The sequence below is a fragment of the Silurus aristotelis genome (genome assembly GCF_946808225.1).
Source record: "Silurus aristotelis genome assembly, chromosome: 14".
Lineage (NCBI taxonomy): Eukaryota > Metazoa > Chordata > Actinopteri > Siluriformes > Siluridae > Silurus > Silurus aristotelis.
This window is the reverse complement of record NC_139587.1, coordinates 10,642,525-10,663,397: the sequence shown is the minus strand read 5'-3', so window position 1 is coordinate 10,663,397 and position 20,873 is coordinate 10,642,525. Positions and strand designations below refer to the sequence as shown.

Here is a 20,873-nt window from a genome sequence, read left to right as displayed (position 1 = left end):
ATGAACTGTACTTTTTCTCACATGTCGCTAATGTGGCTTATTCCTGTTGATTTCTTCTCTACAATATCCGAAGGATTCGACCATTTCTGTCCACACAGGCTGCCCAGGTGCTTGTTCCGTCTCTTGTCATTTCAAGACTGGATTAATGCAACTCTCTACTGGCAGGTCTTCCTCTGAACACTATACTTCCACTGCAAATGATCCAAAACGCAGCTGCGCTCCGTTCACTGAGCGAGTAGAGAGTGTGTCAGAGAAGTAAAGAAAAGAGTTCAGGCAGGGTAGAGTGGTTGGGGAAGAGTGGCAGGAGTGATTTGTAATAGAAGGATATCTGCAAGAGTAAAAGGGAAAGTTTATAAGACTGTGGTGAGACCTTAAATGTTGTATGTTTTAAAAACAGTGTCACAGTCTTCCGGGTTCGGGTCGGTGGCCATTTTGAGGTTTTCCCACGCTGCCCGGTATTTAAGGACTCTAAGAACTTTCCCTCTCTGCCGGATTATCTCTTTGTCTCCTCAGATTGTTGCTGAGATTCTCCAACACCCCCCCTGTTTTGCCTGCTTGGTTTTTAGGATGTTTGTTTGGCTTGTGTGTCTGTTTTTTCTGTGTTTGTTTCCCTGCTCTGCCTTTTCAGTTTTGGATTATTTTTGTGCTGCGTTTTGCCTGGATTTTTATGCTGCATGCTCGGACTATTGAGATGTGTTTTTGGACTTTTGTGGGGTTTTGTTTCTTAAATTGTTTGTTGGGATTTGCACAGTTGTTTTGGTTTGTGTTCTGGGTCTATTCACCTGGTTACTCCCCAGTTTGTTAATTAAAGAGTCTTTTTCATTTTTTTTAAGCTCTCTGCCAGCATCCTGCATTTGGGTCCCTCCAGCCAGCCTCGTGACCGACAGTGGCATTTACTAAAAGAATGGAGGTGGCAGTGCTTGAAGATGTTGAGATTTCCATTGACAGTGATGAGGATGGACAGGTTCAGAAATGAGTTTATTAAAGTGACTGCGCATGTAGGACGTTTTGGAGACAAGGTGAAGGAGACTAGATTGGGACATGGGATATATCGATAGGAGAATGCTGAGGATGGAGCCACCAGGAAGGAGGGAAAGAGGAAGGCCAAGGAGGAGGTTTATGGATGTGGTGAAGGAAGACATGCAGGTAGTTGGTTCGAAAGAGGTGTAGAGGACAGGGGGGTATGGAGACGGATGATCTGCTGTGGTGACCCTTAATGGGAGAATCTGAAAGTACAAGAAGTTATCAGAATAAAGGGGGCTGAATACATATGCACAGAACACTTTTTTTCAGATTTTTATTTGTAAAAATCTTTAACACCATATATAATTTTTCCTAAGACTTCACAATTATGTGATACTTTGTGTTGGTCTATCACATAAAATACATTTAGGTTTGTGGTTATAAAGTGACAAAATTTAGAAATTTTCAAGGGGTATGGATACTTTTGCAATGCACTGCATGTCATTTCAAAGAGAATTGTGAAGCATGCCTGTTCATCAAGGGAATAACCTCTAACAGTAGGTCTCAATTTAAACATTACGTTAGCTACTTTCTATAAAAAGTCTGACTTTCCTTATGCCTATAGTCTGTTCTTTGTACAGGGATTACTAAATTATCTGGATTTTATTATTCATTTAACCTTGTTATAGCATTTTTATTTATTTTTTATTTGTTGCACTATAGTCATATAGTGTTATGTCTGTACTTTTAATAGTCACTAACAGCTGCAAACAATTTCTTGTGTGTGTCAACACACTTGGCCAATAAACCTGACTTTGATTCTGATCTGAGATTGTTTGGTTCTTCAAAGCTCATTCTGGCGCTATCATAGGCACAGGTCAATAAGCACAAACCTGCACAGGCTTATTTCATGTAAACAGCATAAGGTCATGATTTTATAAGTGGAGGTGATACAGAAAGTCTGTCACAGACATGTCCTCTCCATTTCTATGAGAACAACCTGTTGCAGAGGATGTGAGAATAGAGAAACGTTTTCAACATCTAATGCAAGCTAGACTGGATCTTTTAGCTCAGAACAATAGTTTACTTTTTGAAAAATATTGTATTTCTTATTAAGGAAATATTTACCTGATTAATATGTTGGAACCTCTTTAAAAGTTTGATTGTCATATACAGTATACTGTATGTAGTAAAAAAGAAATGACCATTTTGTCGAATATTCTTGTTTTATATTCTTTTAAAATTTATTGAATTGTAAAAGCGCTTTAAAAATTGAATTAAATTTTATATTTTGTGCATATTTTTTCCCAAGTTCTAGTGGGTCATGTGATGGCTTAAGAAATTAATGTTTAAAAATATATTTTTAACATAAACAAACACATTTTTTTATAAACAAACTAAATGAACAAAAACATTTATGAATTTCATTTGTGAGTAACTTTCTGCCAGTCCTCCATTAGGTTTTTGTAGCCTTCGAGTTGTTCCCTGGCATTTTAATAAGGTTTAAGAAGGTAAAATTCTTCATAACCTTCAAGCAATAACTCTGCTCTGCAACAGTAATAAAACTGTGCACTTTTTTTGGCCATTGTATCACTGACCAGCTAATCACTGTCAGGGAAAGGTTTGCTTTCTCACAGAATTTCACAACACTATATAAAAATTTTTTATATTTAAAATATTCTAATTTTAACACAAATTGTGGTAATAAATATAATCATTGGTCCCTGAGCATTAGTGTTTTGGAGGGTGGTGTGTGAGCCATGTGATTATTTTGCATAGCTCCTCTACCAGTTGTACTTCTGTGTGTTTCTGTATCATTGCTGTTATTGGGAAGGGCTTTTTGTGATCACATGGTACCCAGAGTAGTTGACAATGAGGTCAGGTAAACAGATTGCGGTAATTTACTTCCAATACACACCCTCAGTCTCATGAAACCATGGAAAGAGGTATTTTCTGTGGCTCAAGGGTTGTGGATCCCTAAGAGGCAGGGACTGTGCCCTCTTATTACTTTTCACCCCTTCACAGGTAAAAAGTGAACCTGTCCTTTCCCAGAGAGCTCATGCAAAGTGTCAGAGAACCACCAGCCACGCCTGGCATGGTTGGGTAAAATATTGTGCCCCAGTGTTCATCCTCCAAGTGGGCTTATTCCATCATGAAGAAATCAGGTTCCTGGTCCTCAAAAACTCCACTGCTAACATCATTCTAAGACGTCCCTAGCTAGCGCGACACTTCCCGAGATTCTAATGGAACCTGTGTGACTTCCTAAAGTGGAGCCACCAGTTCCGGAACCACTGCCTGCACCACCTGCCCCAACCACGCAGATCTCCCTAGCATCCACACTTGCGGAAAGCCCAAACAACCACAAGGAATTGGAGGTTACTCCTGAGTACCGTTCATTCAGGGACATGTTCAGCAAGCAGGCTGCAACTTCCATACCCCCTCACCGCCCATGGGATTGCGCCAACGACCTGGTGCCAGGTGCCAAGCTTCCCAAAGCTCGGGTATACTTGTTGTCTGTCCCAGAGTGCACAGCTATGGAGGACTACATCCAAGAAGCCTTAAGGCAGGGCTTTATCATGCCATCCTCTTCTCCAGCGGCCTCCAGCTTCTTCTTCGTGGAGAAGGGCCATGTATTGACTATTGCAACCTCAATTCACAAATCACACCACTCCCATATCCGCTCCCTCTGGTCCCTGCCACCCTTAAGGATCTCCGTGGAGCACGGATCTTCACCAAGTTGGACCTCTGGAGTGCCTACAACTTGATGCGCATCCGCAAGGGCGCCGAGTGGAAGACAGCCTTCATTACCCCCTCAGGGCACTATGAGTACTGAGTCATGCCGTATAGACTGTCCATTTCTCCTGCGGTGTTCCAGACGTTCATGAATGAAGTGTTCCTCCACCGGTTTGTGATCGTCTACATTGATGACATCCTCGTCTTCTCCCAAGACCTAATGGAACATCAAGGTCACGTCACTCAGGTCCTGAAACGTTTACAGTCCGTCATCAGTCTGTCAGGGGTACGGATGGACTAGGGGAAGGTGAAGGCAGTGCTGGACTGGCTCTGCCCAGGTTCCACAAAGGAGCTCAAGCGCTTCCTAGGATTTTCCAACTTCTACCAATGGTTCAATTCAATTCAATTCAATTCAATTTATTTTTATTTGTATAGCACTTTTAACAATGAACATTGTCTCAAAGCAGCTTTACACAGATAATGTGGTGATTAAACGTAAATATGTTCTTTGTAAGTATGTTTGTCCCTGACGAGCAACTGTGGCAAGGAAAAACTCCCCGAGATGGCATAAGGAAGAAACCTTGAGAGGAACCAGACTCAAGAGGGAACCCATCCTCATCTGGGTTGCACCAAATGTCCATTTGAAGCAGATACAATGCTGCGGGGTACAGTGATGACGATCAGAAGCAAACTGCACTCCCGAGTCAGTGCAGCAGACCGCCGACACCAACTACAGTCCAATCCATCCTCAAAGCACCCGTTCTACTCCGGAATTACATGGAACCACCCAAGGTGTTGATGAGAGACCGTCCCAAGCTGCACAGAAGTGTGAAGATCCACGGAGGGGAGAGGGGCAGGAACAGTGGTCACTGGAGCCTCAGGAGCATGTTTAACTCGACCGAGAGAGAGAGAGAGAGCGGTAGAGAGAGGGAGAGAGAGAGAGAGAGAGAGAGAGAGAGAGAGAGAGAAGAGGGTGATGGGAAGAGAAAGATATGGATTATTAAGTGTCCCTATTGGTGTATGAAAGTTAATGTCACTGTGCAGTTTGGACTCCGGCAAGACTCGCTATGGCAGCATAACTAAAAGGGAGAACCAGAAGGTAACACAGACATGAGGGATCTCTGGGATAAGAGACGACCCACCCCACCACCGTCAACAAACCCGAGTGAACGTGTGAATGTGAGGGGACGACAGCATACAAATATACCAGTTCACCAAACACTCTATATCCATGCTCCCTCCAGATCTGCTCCTTTACCCAAGAAAAATCTACTGATAAAAGGCTTGACTAAATAAATAAGTTTTCAACCTCGACTTGAACACTGAGACTGTGTCCGAGTCCCGAACACTGGTTGGAAGGCTGTTCCATAACTGTGGGGCTTTATAAGAGAAAGATCTGCCCTCTGCTGTAGTCTTCATTTTTTGAGGAACCAACAGATAGCCAGCACCTTTTGATCTAAGTAGGCGTGGAGGATCATACTGGTACAGAAGTTCACTCAGATACTGCGGTGCGAGCCCGTTAAGTGCTTTATACGTCAGTAGTAATATTTTATAATCAATGCGAGATTTGATTGGGAGCCAGTGTAGACTGATTAAAACAGGGGTGATGTGGTCATATTTCCTAGATCTAGTGAGGACCCTTGCTGCTGCATTCTGAACTAACTGAAGCTTATTTATGCACTTACTCGCACACCCAGACAGTAAAGCGTTACAGTAGTCTAATCTAGAAGTAACAAAAGCATGAACTAGTTTTTCTGCATCCTGTAACGACATATTTCTATTTTTAGCAATATTTCTAAGGTGAAAGAAGGCAATCCTGGTAATATTATTCATGTGAGACTCAAAGGAAAGATTCGGTCAATAATCACACCAAGGTCTTTGACAGCCGTACACGCTGAAACAGAAACACCATCCAGAGATGCTACGTAATCGGAAAGTTTACTTCTAGCTGCATGTGGTCCTAGTAAAAGTACTTCCATCTTATCTGAGTTGAGCAGAAGAAAGTTATTAAGCATCCACTGTCTAATGTCCTTTACACACTTCTCAACATTGTTAAGCTGATCTCGCTCATCTGGCTTTGCTGAAATATACAGCTGTGTGTCATCAGCATAGCAATGGAAGCGAATCCTATGTTTATGAATGATTTCTCCAAGAGGCAGCATATATAAAGAGGTTTATCTGAAGCTTTAGCTTGTTCACTGCCCCGCTCACCTCACTCCTGAAGGGAAAGGCAAAAACCATTGTGTGGAACCCAGAGGCCGAAAAAGCCTTACTCGAACTGAAATGGAGGTTCAGTACCGCCCCTCTCTTACGCCACCCGGATCCCAAGACTCAGACTGCCCTGTAGGAAGCTCAGCTCACGTTACATTGGGCCATTTAAGATCATACGGCGGATCAATGAAGTTCTTTCCCGTTCGAGACCTCCCTCCCCAGTACCGCATCCATTTTATTTCATAAGAACCTAAAAAAAATGTGATCAATTTTGTTACCGAAAATCATTATTAAAAATAATTGATTGATTTCCATTTAATAATTGATAACATTAATGTATTAATCTTCTTCTTCTTCTTCTTTCGGCTGCTCCCATTAGGGGTTGCCACAGCGGGTTATCCGTCTCCCCACCCCCCTGTCCTCTACATCTGCCTCTTTCACACCAACTACCTGCATGTCTTCCCTCACCACATCCATGAACCTCCTCCTTGGCCTTCCTCTTTTCCTCCTCCCTGGTGGCTCCATCCTCAGCATTCTTCTACCAATATAATTCATGTCCCTCCTTTGCACATGTCCAAACCATCTCAATCTCGCCTCCCTCACCTTGTCACCAAAACACCCTACATGCGCTGTCCCTCTAATAAACTCATTTCTAATCTTGTCCATCCTCGTCACTCCCAACGAAAACCTTAACATCTTCAGCTCTGCTACCTCCAGCTCCACCTCCTGTCTTTTACTCAATGCCACTGTCTCTAAACCATACAACATCGCAGGTCTCACCACAGTCCTATAAACTTTCCCTTTCATTCTTGCATATACCCTACTTTTACAAATCACTCCTGTCACTCTTCTCCACCCACTCCACCCTGCCTGCACTCTCTTCTTTACTTCTCTAACACACTCTCCATTACTTTGCACTGTTGACCCCAGGTACCTGAACTCCTCCACCTTATCCAGCTCTTCTCCCTGCAACCGCATCACTCCACTGCCCTCCCTCTCATTCACACACATGTACTCTGTCTTACTCCTACTGAGTTTCATTCCTCTTCTCTCCAGCGCATATCTCCACCTCTCCAGGCTCTTCTCAACCTGCTCCATACTCTCACCACAAATCACAATATCATCCGCAAACATCATAGTCCAGGGAGACTCCTGTCCGACCTCGTCCGTCAACCTGTCCATCACCACTGCAAACAGGAAAGGGCTCAGGGCCGATCCTTGATGCAGTCCAACCTTCACCCTGAACCAGTCTGTCGTACCAACTGCACACTTCACTGCCGTCATACTGTCCTCATACATGTCCTGCACCACCCTCACATACTTCTCTGACACACCTGACTTCCTCATACAATACCACAACTCCTCTCTTGGCACTCTGTCGTACGCTTTCTCTAAATCCACAAATACACAATGCAACTCCTTCTGTCCTTCTCTATACTTCTCCATCAACATCCTCAAAGCAAATAAGGCATCTGTGGTGCTCTTCCTTGGCATGAAATCATACTGTTGCTCACAGATGGTCACCTCTTCTCTCAGCCTGGCTTCCACTACTCTTTCCTATAACTTCATGGTGTGACTGATCAACTTAATTCCCCCTGTAGTTACTGCAAGACTGCACATCTCCTTTATGCTTAAAGATCGGTACCAGCACATTTCTTCTCCATTATTCAGGCATCTTCTCACCTTCCAAAATCCTGTTAAACAATCAAAAACTCCACTGCCATCTCTCCTAAACATCTTCCATGCTTTACGCTCCTAAACATCTCCAAGCTTCACGTATGTCATCTGGTCCAACCGACTTTACATTCTTCATCCTCCTAATCGCTGCTCTCACTTCCTCCTTACTAATCCGATCTACATCCTGCTTCACCAACTCCACATCATCCAACCTTCTCTCTCTCTGATTTTCCTCATTCATCAGCTGTTAAAAATACTTCCTCCACCTTCTCAACACACTCTCCTCACTAGTCAACACATTTCCCTCTCCATCCTTTACTGCTCTAACTTGCAGTACATCCTTCCCAGCTCGGTCCCTCTGCCTGGCCAATCGGTATAAATCCTTTTCTCCTTCCTTAGTGTCCAACTTCTCATACAGCTCCTCATATGCCTTTCCATAGGCTTTCGCCACATCCCTCTTTACCTGCTGCCGCATCTCCTTGTACTCCTGCCTACTTTTCTCATGACTCTGTCTATCTCACTTCTGTTTTGCCAACCTCTTTCTCCTTATGCTCTCCTGCACTTCTTCATTCCACCACCACGTCTCCTTGTCTTGCTTTCTATTTCCAGATGTCACACCAAGTATTTTTCTAGCTGCCTCCCTCATGACTCCTGCAGTAGTTGCCCAATCATCCAACACCTCTTCAACACCACCAAGCTTCTGTCTGACCTCTTCCCTGAAACTCACACTACACTCTTCCTCCTTCAGTTTCCACCATCTTATTCTTTTTTCAGTCCTCACTCTCCTCCTCTTCTTCTTCGCCTCCAAAACCATCCCTCAGACCACCATCCGATGCTGTCTAGCTACACTGTCCCCTGCCAACACCTTACAGTATCCAAACTCTGTCAGGTTGCATCTCCTGCATAGCACATAGAACACCTGTGTGCACCTTCCTCCACTCTTATACATCACCCTATGATCCTCCTTCTTCTTAAAATAAGTGTTCACCACTGCCATTTCCATCCTTTTAGCAAAATCTACCACCATCTGCCCTTCCACATTCCTCTCCTCAAAACCATACCTACCCATCACCTCCTCATCACCTCTGTTCCCTTCACCTACATGCCCATTAAAGTCTGCTCCAATCACCAACCATTCTTTCCTAGGTACACCATCTACCACTTCATCTAATTCACTCCAGAATCTTTCCTTCTCCTCCATCTTACAGCCAACTTGTGGAGCATAGGCACTGATGACATTTATCATCATCCCTTTAACTTCCACCTTCACGATCATCACCCTATCAGAAACTCTCTTCACCTCCACTACACACTTACTGTACTCTTCCTTCAGAATCACCCCTACACCATTTCTCTTTCCATCCACACCATGATAAAACAGTTTAAATCCACCTCCAATGTTCCTGGCCTTACTCCCTTTCCACTTGGTCTCCTGAACACACAGCATATCTACCTTTCTCCTCTCCATCATATCAGCTATCTCTCTCCCTTTACCCGTCATAGTACCAACATTTAAAGTACCAACCCGAACCTCCACTCTCCTACACTTCTCCTTTCCCTGCCGTCTCTGTAGACGTCTTTCTCCTCTCCTTCTCCTCCTTTGGCCAACAGTAGCCCAATTTCCTTCGGTACCCTGTCGGCTAACGATACCTGTGGCGGTCGTTGTTAACCCGGGCCTCGACCGATCCGGTATGAAATTCTCATTTGTGATCCGCATATTTGATTTGGCACATGTTTTACGCTGGATGCCCTTCCTAAATATATAATATTATTTATTATGTAGTATTATTTTATAATATATAAATAAAAAATAACTTTTTTTTTTTAAGTTTTTGTTTTATCCCTGAGTAAAGAAAGGACTTTGTGAACAAATGTGTGTTGTGTCTAAGGTTTTAATTTCACCTCTTATATATTTATTTATTTATATTTTGAAGGAAAATATTCACGTTAATAAAAATTTGAGCCAGCCCTAATATACAGTATATACATAAATTTTACGGGTGTAAGGTCACACAACATTCACGGTTCGGTACGTGCCTCGGTTTTTAAGTCACAGTTTGGTACAATTTTGGTACAGTTAAGAAATAATGTGTATATACAGTACATACATATAATTTATAGAAATAAAATAAAAAGGACTAAAAATGAATGCAAAACACCTTTTCTTATATTGATTAAATTGATTAATCAATTAAATAGGCATAAATTATATTGATTAAATAAACATTAATTAATGGAAACATTTCATTAAATAGTTCACATTTGTTAGACCACATTTGAGTAATACAGATGTGTATTTAAATGTGTTTGTGTTTAATATTACATTTTCTAAAGATATGATCTACTTAACTGTTCTACTTATTTCAGTGTACTTGAAGATTCCTTCAATCTTTCATTCATTCACTCCCTTAATATGTGGATTTGTCATGATTTTCTCTGTTAAGTAAAATTCTTGTAGCTGGACTTATAAAATGCTTAAGAATTCATAGCGCTAGTGTTTGCCACCTAGCCACTTCCTGGTTAGTGGCTAGTGCTAGTGCTATGGATTCTTTAGCATTTTCATGCGTGCTCAAAACTATTTATTTCATTAGGGAGTGAGTAACCACGGTGACACTTAGCTCAATCTAGCTGCTTTTTTATACTTAAAAAAATAAATAATGATAATAAAATATATGCCTTTAAAGTGCGAGGCGGAGACTAAACAAACTTGTTTGAGGGAATTCAGATTTTAACTATTAAATCCAAAAAAGCATTTCATTTGGTAATCATGTGTATTAAACCGAAAACCCGGGAGGAATCCAAGGAGGGAGCTTGTTGGAGCTGGCCGTGCCCTGAAACACATTTCTTGGCAGGGTTAACAAACCAGGTCCCTGAAAGGGCCAGAGGGAAACGGGCACCGAAAGAAGAGGTGCTACACGCCCTCTGGTCATCCCTCCACAGGTCTGGTCAGGACCTTTTGGCCCAAACACAGGGGGAGAGCGTGTCGCAACGCTCAGTCTCTGCACTTGGCGGTCTAAAAGGATGGGTGGGTTGGGGCTGCTTGGCGGGAGACTCCTGGATCCTGTCAACTACCAAATCAATGGCATTGAAGAACAGGCCCGAAGGAGGGAGTGGGGCGTCCAGCAGCACGACCTTGTCCCTGTCAGATATTTCGGACAGGGTAAGCCACAGATGTCTCTTAGTGGCTATTAAGGCAGCCATAGACCGGCCAATGACTTCAGCAGTCTCTTTTGTGGCCCATATGGCCAGATCTGCCATATGGCGGATCTTGGAAAACTGGCCGCCCAAAGGGTCTCCCATATCCTGCTCCCGCAGCATGCCGGCTTGGTATGCCTGTAGCACTGGCATGGTGTGCAGACATCCAGCGGCCTGATCTACTGATCGTAAGCTTTACCCACCAGCGCCGAGTTAGTGCGCAGGGGTTTGGTGGGTAATGTCGGGGGTTTAAGGGAAATTGCCACACCCGGGGAGAGATAGCGAGCCATGGTCTTTTTAACCCGTGGCGTGATATGGCCATGATCCCTTCAGCCCCAGGACATTGGAATAAACCGCGGTCTTGGGACTTAAGGGGCAGGACAAGAAAGGTCATGCCCAGGACCTGGACACCTCGTTGTGCAGGTCGTGGAAAAATGGCAAGCCCCAACGCGGAGGCTGTGACAACGGGAGCAAGAAAACGCTCATCAAACTTGCCAGAGGGAGGGGCTTTATGCTCACCGACCAGTCAAGCTATATCAAGCTTCTAAACGGCACGTCACAACCTGCAGGAGCTCCTAGCTATCAGGTTTCATGTTCCGCTCCCAAACAAGCCACACACAGGTAATAAAACGGGGGCAGGGAGAAGCACATTGGCAAAAAGTGTGCTTAGTTTCCTTAGATGCCTTAAAAAAAACAACAACACAACATTCAATTTCACACAGAACACTTCATGAACAAACAGAAGCTGAAGCCGGCTTCTCTCCATGGGCGTTTTTATAGTTTCTGGTCGTGACGTCACCCTGCCGGTGACAGCCAGCGTCCAATTTTTGACTGATTACACACATTTTTTTAGAGTGTGAACACTCGGGCACGTTCCCAAAACGTTTTTGACGCAAAAAAAGTTTCTGAAAGGTAACTCCAGGGATTTTTACATACAACAGTGTCTATACAAACAAAAAAATATGTGAGTGGAGTCTCTGCAGGCTCAAACACCTTGTTGATAAGCCGAGAATGTGGTCAGCTTTACCTGTGGCATGGGTGCCGTGGAAATGCTGGCTGAACATATTAAATCAGACCCACAAAATTTTCCATTGCACCTCTTGGGCCAAGGTTCCATGTCCTCTTTCCACTGATTAACTATGATGTTTTCACCACTTTAACAATTCTGACCAGACCAATTATATCGAAATACAGATTTTATTATTAACTTCAAGATTCCAAAGAAAACATTGTGATTATTAATTGATTTGCCTGAATACTTTAGCAAATCTACCCGCAGCCTTCAAAACTACAGTGCTACTATTTAGCCAGGTATTCAGACACTGTGGCATAGCAAAGGACATGTGACGTAACAAAGGAACACAAGTTACATTCCAAGTCTGGAAAAGCTGGGAGTAACCAGCACTCTCACCTCTGGATATAGGAGTTTACTGACAGTTTTTATTGTGCAGATACCCCCAAATAATAACCTGGAAATAATGTCATGTCAATACCACTATAGCCTACAAACCTGCACACCAGACAAACCCAAACGATCTCATTTAATGTCACAATCACAGTCAACATCGATTACACACACATGAACTCATTTACCACTCACATACAGTGTACAATACAGTGGGGCAAAGGTTCACCTTCCTACATTACAACAATCACACAGCCAAGACACAGGAGTGGCTTAGGGACCACTCTGGGAATGTCCTAGAGTGGCCCAGCAAGAGCATCAAGTGGAACTCTGAAAGTGTTGGTACCCATCCAATCTGACCCAGCATTAAAAGGATTTGCTATGAAAAATGGCAGAAAATACCCCATTCCAGTAACGCAAAGATTGTTGTGTCATACCCAAAAAGACTTAAGGCTGTAATTACTGCCAAAGGTGCTTCAACTAAGTACTGAGTAAAGGTTATGAATACTTATGTACAGCCATCCGGCTCATCATCAGCACACAGTTCAAATGCTTGCATCTCTGGGGTTCATCATTATTGCCTATGAAATGGGCAGCTTGCACTGGGAAGGCACCATCAATGCTAATGATATATACATATATACAGGTTACAGGCAACATGTACTTCAATCTAGATTAAATCCTTTTCAGGAAAAGACTTAAATATTTCAGCAAGACAATGCTAAACTGCATTAAAACAGCATGGCTTAGTAATAGAAGAGTCTAGGTGCTGAACTGGCCTGCCCGCTATTTAAATCATTTGGTGCATCATGAAATAAAAATATGTAAAAAAAAAAGACCCAGGACTGTTAAGCTGATAGAAGCCTGTATCAGACACAAATATGAGAGCATTCCTCTTCCTAAACTCTCACTACAGGTCTCCTGACACAGATTAACACAGACTGTTCAAAGGTGAGGGGAGGTTATACAGTTGTAAACATGGCTCTGTACCAAATATTTTTGAGATGTGTTGTAGCTATCAAATTCAAAATTACCTTATATATTTGTTTAAATGCTATAATTTCTCAGTTTACACATTTGTTTTACAAATTCTACTGTAAATAAAACATGGGTTGATGAAATTTCTTTTACTTTTTTCCATTTACCCCAAATTTTGGACAATGTGACTTCACCTACAACACCAGAATATGTTGGAAGGGTTACAAGAAATAATTCTCTACTCTCATCCAAAAACAAACCCAAGCTTTGAAAGATTAGAGGTGGGTTTGGCTCACACAGGGGGCATATAAAAACATTTTTTATGCCTATGGGGAAATATGGTGGTGGTTCTACTAAATTGCAGTGCTGTATTTCTATTTCCAGAGGTCTGACATGGATTTATTTTAAAATACATGACATCATAGACAAAAATAGTAAACTGACTGCACAATTTAGGTTCTACCATGGCCATCTACCATGACTTAAACCATTTTTAAAAACTATGGGATGAACTGAAGAGGAGAATTCAACAGGTGGACCTTGAACTTAGAAAGATCTGGAGTGATTCTATATGGAGGAATATTCTCAGATTCTTTACCTCATCTCTCATTAAAGGTGAAGACTCATACTCATAAAGGTGGCAAAATAATTTAAAACATATTTGTTTAAAAAATGTGTTTAAATGTAATACATAGACATTTGGTCCAACCCAGATGAGGATGGGTTCCCTCTTGAGTCTTGTTCCCCCCAAGGTTTCTTCCTTATGCCATCTTGGGGAGTTTTTCCTTGTCACAGTTACCACCGGTTTGCTCATCAGAGACAAACTTAAACTTATAAAAAACATCTTATTCATTTTTATCACCACATTATTTGTGTAAGCTGTTTTGAGACAATGTTCATTGTTAAAAGCACTATACAAATAAAAATAAATTGAATTGAATTGGTTTTGTGAATTGTTTTAACAAAAGGACATTAGGCTACACAATAAAAACAACAATTTACAGCCTGCTAATATTTAGCAAGGGTGCCAATATTAGTGGGGGGCATGCTTTATAAGCATGCTATGCATTCATTTTCACCCAATATGTGTTTTATATTGGGTTTTTTTTTGTCTGCTTTCCTTGCTTTGTCTTTATTTCTGATACTGTTTATGAATCCTGACCTAAGGCCTCTACCTGAGCAATTGTTTTTGGTTATGTTTGTTGTTTTCTGAGCATTATACAAATATTAAAATAAAAGTACACATCAACAACAGCTGTCTCTGCTATACAGCAGGGTAGAGTTTCAGTACAACAGACGAGTGCCATGTACATATCATACTAAACATGACCTTGAATGTATTGTTCATGTGCAATATCAGCTTGAGCAAGGAGCAATATTAAATCCACACCAGTGGTTTTTTGTGGTACATATCATAAATACATTTTTCTACTACACTCACACAACTTTTAAATGCCATATGCAGCCATTATTAAATACATAAAATAACAATTAATAAATTATAATTTATATCAGAAGTGTTTAATATTAATTGATTCATACTAAAAATGACCAGAAGGAGTTTATTACACAGGGGTGCTTTGCTTAGACTTTGTGTCAAGTTATGAATGGAGAATTTATTTGTCTTAGTCTGAGTGTATAGGCACAGCAAATGAACACAGCTTACCCTTCATTCTGATGACACATTCTCTTTAGTATATTAAACTAAATTAACAAAAACCTTGTCAATATTTAAGTCAAGTCAAGCATAGCAAATTTAAAGCATGTTAAAATAGAATATATCCTGTGCACAAATGATACTTCTATGAATATGATTTACTCTAGCATTTTCATGGTTCATTAAGTTTTGCACTCCAAAAACCAAAATGTTGTTGTACAATATTTAAAAAGCAAATAAATACAATGCTGATAATAAGATGTGATAGATTAAGTGATGTTCCACAAGCTGCAGAATAATGATGGTAAGTGATATAATGATATTACATTTCCAGTGATTTATGTGAATGGATGACAAATTGACTGGACTGTCTTGTCATCTAAGCAAAGTAGATTCAGGACACACACACACACACACACACACACACACACACACACACACACACACACACACACACACACACACACACACACAACCTGTGATTAGTAGTAGTTAGAACAACAGCAAATGTACTATCAATTTTTAAGATTGTTTTAAAAAAGAGAGAGAGAGAGAGATTCAAAAGAGCTACAAAGGTACATGGCTCTACTTTCATTTTTACTCAATAGTGATTTTATAAGAAAAATTTAATCTTTAGATGGACTCATATGTCCATGAGGAAAAAAATTAATGTGAAGAATAACCTTTTAATTGTATTTGTGCTCTATAAAATTCTAAATACTGAAGCTTATACATTAGTTGAAGTATAAAAGTTTTAATTGTTAATAGTTGACCTAAACTTATATTTTGTCATTTATGGTGGGCATAAAGTACAAAAAAAGGCTAGCTAAAAATAAAGGGTAACGAATACAGTACAAGCAATTTGATCATTGAGTCATAGATTACATTCAGTGTAGCATTGAAAAATCCGTGTGCCACTGCTCAATCTATAACTTCATAATTAGTTAGAAGAAATTGCCCGCTGAGAAAAAACAACGAAATAAACAAACCAATAAAACGCTTGATCTAAACTTGGCAGTGCACTGTCCTGTAAATCCATTTGGGAAAACATTCGTGCGCGTAAAGCCGAGAGGATCATCTGCCCCCTGCGTCTGAGCTAGTGGTACGGTCCAGAGATGCTGATATAGCGAGTATGTGAGAGGTTTGTCTCGAATACTTGCGCTCTGTCTGAGGATGAAGGAGAGGAGATGGGAATTCTGAACGAATTTCTGCCTAACGTCAGTCCTCTAACCAATTACCATTGTGTTCAGCTTATTTGAAGAGGCTTAGATGGCTAAATAAAGCCCTTGTCTCCTGGGAATTTATACAGTGATTAAAAGTGCGAACCAAACGGAATGGAACTAACCTGTTTGGGCAACACATCGAACACAGGTATTGCCGATTTTAATTTCTATGATTATCAATGTTTGCAACGCGTGCAAGTCACGTGTGAGACACCATGCCATTATCTGTAGTACAAATATCCGTATACTGTAGCTGTACATGGATGGAGGTAAAAAAAAGAAAAACGTCTCTTAATGGGTTCTCTAGTAAATGACAGCACATAATCAGCTCAGCTACGCGCTGGGTCTAGCTCGTGACCGCGCAGAAACATTTACATTTTGATTTGATGTTTGAGATTTTGGCGAGATTATCCCTAATAATGAGAATAGAAGATGCTAAAAACAGGGGAAAGGCTAAATGCTATGTTACCTGATCTTTGTTCAAGCAGCTGAAACGCCAACATCTGTGATACTTATTCCGGCGAATTAGTGTTGCGGTTCGTGGTTTCATGCCCAGACGGAGTTGCATGTTCTGAGACACACCTATCCTACAGTACTGTGCAATGTTAAGTGACGAGAAAAAGGTACAGTATTCTTGCTTTAGAGGCCTGCTCATGACTAATAAATGGGGAAAATTTGACAGGTTGCTTGAAATACATTCATGAACTGACATTATGTTTGCTCTTGTTCAGTTTTACACGCGATTACTATTTAGATATGTACAATAGTGTATTAGTGGTTAGGTCCAGCTGACTTGTAGGTGAAGCTTCAGGTGTCTTTGGCGCTCGAGATGTTGAATTGTATTCGGACAAAATGGGACATCGTGAAAGATTGTTAAAACCTAAAACTAGATATTACTACCTTTTTAAATATTTCAATCCTTTGGAGGCCAACATTATAGTCTCTCTCTCTCTCTCTCTCTCTCTCTCTCTCTCTCTCTCTCTCTCTCTCTCTCTCTCTCTCTATATATATATATATATATATATATATATATATATATATATATATATATATATATTTTTTATATTTTTTATTTTTTTTTTTGTAATAAAAAACAAACAAAAAAACAATCCAATGATGAAACATTAGGGAAAAGATTTGATCTTGTACTTATTTGAACAAAAACCTGAAAATTGTGAAGTCAACTAACAGAATGGATTTTTCTTTAAAAAAAAAAAAAAAAAAAAAAACTTCAGGACATATGACACATGATTCTTCGGTCATGTAGCTGCATCGAGAGTTTCAGCAAGCTGAAGATTTTTGCATACTAAATTAGATGCCCCCCTTTATGGTTGAGCTTAAGCAAATTTCCTTTTGATGCTCATCCTCAGAGTTTGGCCTTTTACTGTCATCCTTCCTCTCTACTCCATATTTTTTGTCAAGGGTTATTGAAGTGGACTTAAATGGAATGGAACCTGGGCTATGGGTAATGATAATAGGGTTTTTAATGCAGTTAGGTTGTAATACTACTTTCTCTCTCATAACACATTTCTGATGCACAAGTTTACTATGTGACCTAAAACATACTTAATTATGAAATCCTGTTTCAGCCACATAAAATTAAATGTTGATTCTGACTTTTTTTCCTTGCAATTATGACTTTATTTCTTGTAATTCTGACTTTCTTTCTCTCAGTTCTGACTTTATTTCTTGCAAATTAAAATTTTTCTCCTCCAGAGCAGATTGTCAGACATAGAGGACTATTTTAAGCGTGGTTTTACGAATTGGTTACATTTTAGGGCTGCTGCTATCGATTACTTTAGTACTTGAGTATTCTAACGATTATTCTATTGATTAATCGAGTAATCGGAGAAGAAATACTTTTTATTTGCTTATTTACTTTATTTACTCATTATTATTCTCATTCACAATTATTTCTGCTCTGTGTGTAGTTAAATGTACTAAACAAAAGTGCACAATAGTGCATAATCGGTAGGATCACTTAGTCAAAATATTTACAGTGCGGGCATAGATAATGAGACTCACATGTTGCAATGAACTCACATTTTAAATAGGACTTTTGGTATTTTAAATGAAGCTTTTTTTAACTGACAGTTGTGGAATCTTCTGCTGTCTCATGATTTGGTCTTTTCCTGTTTTCCAAGAAATTTGCCACAAATTTTTGTTTTGTAGTTGTTTTTGCTAGGGCTAGCTGTGGTCTTAATTTATCATATCAATGCATAGAAAAAACTGTGACTGAAACAAGTACAGGAAATTGGCATAGAACATCTGGAAATGGTCATCCAGAATTGTTCATTCTTCAATACACCGAAGAGTGCAAAAGTCAATAAAATGGTAATAAAATAGTATATAATAATACGTTTTTATTCTTTCTGTGCAGCCTAGAATTGCAGGATGTACATTGTGCAGCCTCATTTAGTATTTGCTATTTAACAGGAATGACGAGATGGAATGGATGCTAGTGCAGGTAAAATATTTCTTTTCAAAAACTAGGCAAAATCCACAATTCTAAATAACAGTAGAAAAACAGAACAAGGTCAGGTGATGAAAAGACTGGGATAAATGGGACTTGACAAAAATAAAAATGTAATGGAAAATACATTTTCAAAAACAACATAAACAAATGGCTTGGTAGAGTCGGTGAAACTGGGCAAAAATATTGTGTGCAGTCTGTGTGTGTAGATGTGTGAGCAATAACACCTGTGCTCAATTAGTAGCTTGGCAATTGTGAGCGCAGTAGGCTGTGGCAACTGTAATGGCCATGTTTGTGATTCATGGTGGTTGCTGGGAGATTGAGTTCCTGTTAGCACCAATAGGCAAATAAATTTTTATTTATTTATTTATGATTGTGGTCATTATTATTTTGGAAAACTGCCGTTCAGCCCAGTTTCTAAAGGGCGGGCATAATGTTCTGCTTCAGAATGTCACAGTACATGATGGAATCCATGCCTCCCTAGGCACCCCAGTACCAGCAGCACTCATGTAGCCCCAAACCATGATGCTACCACCACCATGCTTGACTGTAGGCAAGACACAATTTTCTTGGTACTCCTCATCAAGACAAATGGACACTATCTATCTATATTAGGGCTGCAACAACTAATCAATAATAATCGATAATGGAATTCATTGTCAACTTATGCTGTTATCAATTAGTTGGGCTGCTCAAGTTATGGGTTAGCATGACGGCAAGATAACACAGCCGCTTGCAAATGTATCTGTCCCACTTCCGCAAAGGTTCTGTCCCACTCCCGCAAAGGTTCTGTTCCGCTCCCGCAAAAATGTTTTTTTTCTGCGCAATATTTAAAGTTTGTCCCGCTCCTAAAAAAAAAATCGGAAAAAATAAACAAACCTTTTTAATTTTATTTGAGTTTGACTTTTTGTGTAAATGGGGAAAATGGACAAGAGCAAGGAACCTTTGAGAAAATGGAACATCAACTGAAATTATATCTCATAAAATCAAGTTTTTGTTGTGTTGTATGTTCCTTTCTTTAATAATGAATCTGTAACACTCAGCGATTCTCCTCTGTCTTGCACTTCAGACATTTTGCCTTGGTGTGCTCTAGTAGTGTAACACATATGAACCACACTTTGGACCTTGTGCCTGTAAATCATTTTATTGTATTTTAGTTGCCATTGTTGCTTTTGTGCAGTAGTAATTTTTTGAAAATATTTTTAAGACCATTTTTGCAGAAGTCCCACAAATTATTTTATTCTCTATCAAACCGCACACACATGAGTATTTTACAGCCCTCACACATATTTACCCATCAAATCTTGTCCTGCGCTGCACTCGTTTGCGTCTGGTCTTGCGGGAGTGCAGGTCTCTAGTACAGGTCAACCAGCAGCAGGAAAATGTGTGCATCCCAATCCAAGGCATGGGAGCATTTTACAGTATATTAAACGCAAACTGGAAGTTATTCAAAACTGAGGGATGCACAAGCACAAGAAAAGAAAACACACTGGTGTCATGGATGAAGGCGAAACATCAGCATGGTAAGCTAAAACTGTATAATCCTCATTATGTGAAAATTTTTTTATGTTTAATGAAGTGCTATTGTGTAAACTGTTTGTTTGCTAACTTCGGGACAGTCGCACTGGATCTTTTCTGAGTGTCAGGTTGCACAATTACCTCGCTCACGACATAGTAATGGATTCAATTAATACTGTGTGAACAAACACTAAATCTGCAAGCAGCAAATAACAGCAGCAGTAAACGATTACATTTTTTGTCACTGTTGTGGTACACCAATGCATATTTTTTCGTTTTTTTTTTTTTTTTTTTTTTTATCAAATCTGTTAGCTTGCTGCGTTTTGTCTACTACAACAGTTAAATTGTCTGTTTTCAAACGTGATTTACTGCTGCTTAACTATGTTTGAATGCTTGGTTTCAATGTTTGTATATTTATTTTATGCATATATCATTTAATTATCATACAAAATTTAATTAATTATATATTCTAGATGCTTATATCGTCACAAATGAACAAAATATCTTGTATTATATTTTATATAGATTTTTTTCACGCATGGTTGTCAACTTGCCATCTGTAATACAATACAAATATTGATTCACACAAATTGCTTCACCTTGCATACTTAAATGCTGTTTATTTATTTTTTTCAACAGAAGGAAACAACCCAGCATGAGGGAATTTGTTCAATGAAAAAAATCCCCCGTGCACTCCTCAACAAGCAGATACTATAAGCTTTAAAATATCAAGATTACAGATAGTTAAACTCAATATGTGGGTTTTATATAGTGTTCTATAAACATCTAATAAAAAATATAATAATTTATCCAATTAATTAGGAAAAAAATAATTGTTAG

The 20,873-nt window shown here is 39.9% G+C and overlaps 1 protein-coding gene across 5 annotated transcripts in view; it reads left to right on the top strand.

Annotated features, from left to right (window-relative positions):
- Positions 1–15,814: 15,814 nt before the first annotated feature.
- Positions 15,815–20,873, top strand: part of LOC310736587 (teneurin-1-like) — a 257,458-nt gene continuing 252,399 nt past the window's right edge. For all 5 annotated transcript variants that reach the window (XM_083560159.1, XM_083560158.1, XM_083560157.1 and 2 more), the window contains exon 1: positions 15,815–16,190. The gene's annotated coding sequence lies outside the window, so the exon portion shown is untranslated. The remainder of the gene's footprint in view (positions 16,191–20,873) is intronic.